Source organism: Limulus polyphemus, unplaced genomic scaffold, assembly GCF_000517525.1.
Source record: "Limulus polyphemus unplaced genomic scaffold, Limulus_polyphemus-2.1.2 Scaffold4384, whole genome shotgun sequence".
Lineage (NCBI taxonomy): Eukaryota > Metazoa > Arthropoda > Merostomata > Xiphosura > Limulidae > Limulus > Limulus polyphemus.
This window is the reverse complement of record NW_013669994.1, coordinates 71,590-75,414: the sequence shown is the minus strand read 5'-3', so window position 1 is coordinate 75,414 and position 3,825 is coordinate 71,590. Positions and strand designations below refer to the sequence as shown.

General features: G+C 33.9%; 1 long non-coding RNA gene across 1 annotated transcript in view; it reads right to left on the bottom strand.

Annotated features, from left to right (window-relative positions):
• Window positions 1-570: 570 nt before the first annotated feature.
• The window catches only part of LOC111088765, a 21,150-nt gene continuing 17,895 nt past the window's right edge, over window positions 571-3,825 (bottom strand). Inside the window, exon 3 of the long non-coding RNA XR_002613189.1 lies at window positions 571-581. This is a non-coding gene — a long non-coding RNA (uncharacterized LOC111088765). The remainder of the gene's footprint in view (window positions 582-3,825) is intronic.

The window sequence follows — 3,825 nt, the reverse complement described above, 5'->3', positions numbered from 1 at the left end:
AAACAAAACAGAGTCTGATAACATCTAATAATTGTTGTTTTCTTCTTTTATTTTGTACTTCATTGAAAATATATTGTACACATGCGGATGAAAAGTCCGTGATTTTCCCAAGGGAAAAAATAAACACATCTCGAGATTGAACAAATGTTGTACCTTGCCACCAATTAATCAAAATGTTCTCACATTTTATAGTCATCAATCATAATTATATATTAACCACGGTTAATTTCCTCAACGTCCGGTAACAAAAGTATTATAAAGCTATTCGATACGATATACGTACTCGACTTCTGGACCACCGATATCATTATCTTTTATTTTTTTACCTCAATTTCTTGACAACTCATTTGCATGAAAGTTTTTAAGTTCTAGCATCAAACAATTTGCCTGTAGATTTCGTTTCTTTACTCCTTTTCTAGGTCTATAAAACTTACACAATTTGCCTGCAGATTTTGTTTCTATACCCCTTTTCTAGGTCTATAAAACTTACACAATTTGCCTGTAGATTTCGTTTCTTTACCCCTTTTCTAGGTCTATAAAACTTACACAATTTGCCTGCAAATTGTGTAAGTTTTATAGACCTAGAAAAGGGGTATAGAAACAAAATCTACCTGCAGATTTTGTTTCTATACCCCTTTTCTAGGTCTATAAAACTTACACGACAGCCTACAACAAAATAATTTGAATGAGACTTAGAGGATTCTTGTTTGTCTGTTTTGAATTCCGTGCAGAGCTACACGAGGGCTATCTGCGCTAGCCATTCCTAATCTAGCAGTGATAGGCTAGAGAAAAGGCAGTTAGTCAACATAAACCACCACCAACTCTTGGGCTACTCTTTTACCAACGAATTGTGGGATTTACCGTCACATTATAACGCCCCCAAGGCTGAAAGGACGAGCATGTTCGGTGATAGAAGATGCCACAAAAGAGCTTGCATCAGTAATATATCTTGCTATTTTAACATAAACACACATAAAACCGTTTGATGTACATGAAATATTTTACATAACTTGAAAGCTTGTTTGACATTGCTGTAGTTGGCAATATTTTTTTGTTGTTGTTGTTGTCATTTCGGCTTCCAAGTGGTGACTTAATCTTATAAGAATATTTACTTTCGTGTTCAAGCATCATAAACATATTTACTGTTGCTTCAAACATTAGATGAAAAATGTCGGAATTAGCAACTCCTTGAGTTATTTTCAAAATAACGAATTTTAAGCGCGTGTTGTTTTCCTTACACTTCCTACAAACTTTAAAGATAAGATATCATCCAGGATACTATTAGCTAATACAGTTCTCTCTCTCTCTCTCTCTTTTAAAGCAATAAAACAAATGAAGTGTCATTAGAGGTCAAACTATGTGTTGTAATACATGTTACTGGTGCTGATAGTCTCAGAGGATAATTTAAGCACTGAAAGCATTTTGTTTCGGATCATTTTGCCTCGGGATTCGTTTGCACATTGAATCTAGGGCTAACATTCAGTAACATTCATGTAATTTTTTTGTATGTTTTGTTGTAAAAGTTAGGGAGTTAATGAGGAACTCCTACCAGATGACTGATTATTACAAAAAAAGACCTTAGTTAGAGATGACAATGCCGGAGGAGCGTTAGCATTTTTATTTTATTTTTTTTTTGTATTAAAGATGAACGTCTTACTTTTCTACATTCCCTTAATAAAATAGACTAGATAGTAAATAAACAACAGAAACTAACTTTTTCACTATTTACATTTTAGTAGTCCTAATGAGTTGTTCTTAGTGATTATAGCAGTAACGTTGTCTATTTGTCAGGTTCTCAACTTCATCTGATATAAACACAAGTTCACTATGTCTCGCTCTTATCTAATTACCCACATTGTCAATCGAACAATCTAATAATCCACATTGCCAATCGAACAATCTAATTACCCACATTGTCAATCGAACAATCTAATTACCCACATTGTCAATCGAACAATCTAATTACCCACATTGTCAATCGAACAATCTCATTACCCGCATTGCCAATCGAACAATCTAATTACCCACATTGTCAATCGAACAATCTCATTACCCGCATTGCCAATCGAACAATCTAATAATCCACACTGCCAATCGAACAATCTAATTACCCACATTGCCAATCGAACAATCTAATAATCCACATTGTCAATCGAACAATCTAATAATCCACATTGTCAATCGAACAATCTAATAATCCACATTGTCAATCGAACAATCTAATAATCCACATTGTCAATCGAACAATCTAATAATCCACATTACCAATCGAACAATCTAATAACACACATTACCAATCGAACAATCTAATAACACACATTACCAATCGAACAATCTAATAACACACATTACCAATCGAACAATCTAATAATCCCCATTGCCAATCGAACAGTCTAATAATTCACATTGCCAATCGAACAATCTAATAATCCACATTGCCAATCGAACAATCTAATAATCCACATTGCCAATCGAACAATCTAATTACCCACATTGTCAATCAAACAATCTAATAATCCGCATTGCCAATCGAACAATCTAATAATCCACATTGCCAATCGAACAATCTAGTAATCCACATTACCAATCGAACAATCTAATTACCCGCATTGCCAATCGAACAATCTAATAACACACATTGCCAATCGAACAATCTAATAACACACATTGCCAATCGAACAATCTAATAACACACATTGCCAATCGAACAATCTAATAATTCACATTGCCAATCGAACAATCTAATTACCCGCATTGCCAATCGAACAATCTAATAACACACATTGCCAATCGAACAATCTAATAACACACATTGCCAATCGAACAATCTAATTACCTACATTGCCAATCGAACACTTTTAGCAACAACAAAAATCATTGAAAATCATAGTGAATTACAAGATCAATAAATTAGCTATACCTTAGGTTTCAGCCTCATTCTGTTAAGATGTTGTTTAGGCTGATCTACTGATTAAAAGTTATGATTTGAACGACAGATTTGCGTTTGCTACTAAATCTATCTGCCGCCATCCATTATTTTATACTACCTGACCAGACTGAAGAAAGCTAGTCAACAGCACCCTACCACCCACGTTAAGGCATTGACGGTTACTCTTATAACGTACCGACGGATTAAAGTTCGGGAAATAGTTTATGGTATTGCACGGATTCGAACCCATTTCACCAATTTCAAAATCCAAATCTTTAATACAGAGCTAATCCGCACCTTTAAACGCCGAATTAGGCTTTACATTCGTTATAAAAATCACTTAAAACTGTAATTTTTAGTTTTCACATTCATCTCATTGTCCAGCTCGGCTGACGAGTTCTAGTATTGACGTAATGCCTTCTAGGCAATGACTTGTAAGAGAGAGAAAGATCTGAATATTAATTATACATACGTCTGATTTCAATTACGAAAACAAAATTAATAGGAACGTTAAAAAAAAAACACTTATCACAAATGTCAAGTCGATTGGTTTCAATCTGCTAATTATTCGGCAATAATATTTTCTAAACGTCACGATCCAAAACGTGAATAACAACAGCAAAGCAGAGAATCGTGCGAAGCGATGGCTTAAAAACAATAATCTGATATTTACAGACAAAATACTATAAAAGGGAGCTGAAAAACTGTCATTTTAACAATTAGTTTTGATATAGCAATGCAAATATTTAAAATATATTATAATTTCTTCACCATTAAACTTTTGAATAGTAATTATTTTTAGCATCTTGTTTTGTTTATTTGCTTTTTTGGTATAGATAGTTTCATTGGGTATTGTTGCGTCAGCGAGGTGACGTGACTAGTGTCACGCCACTTCT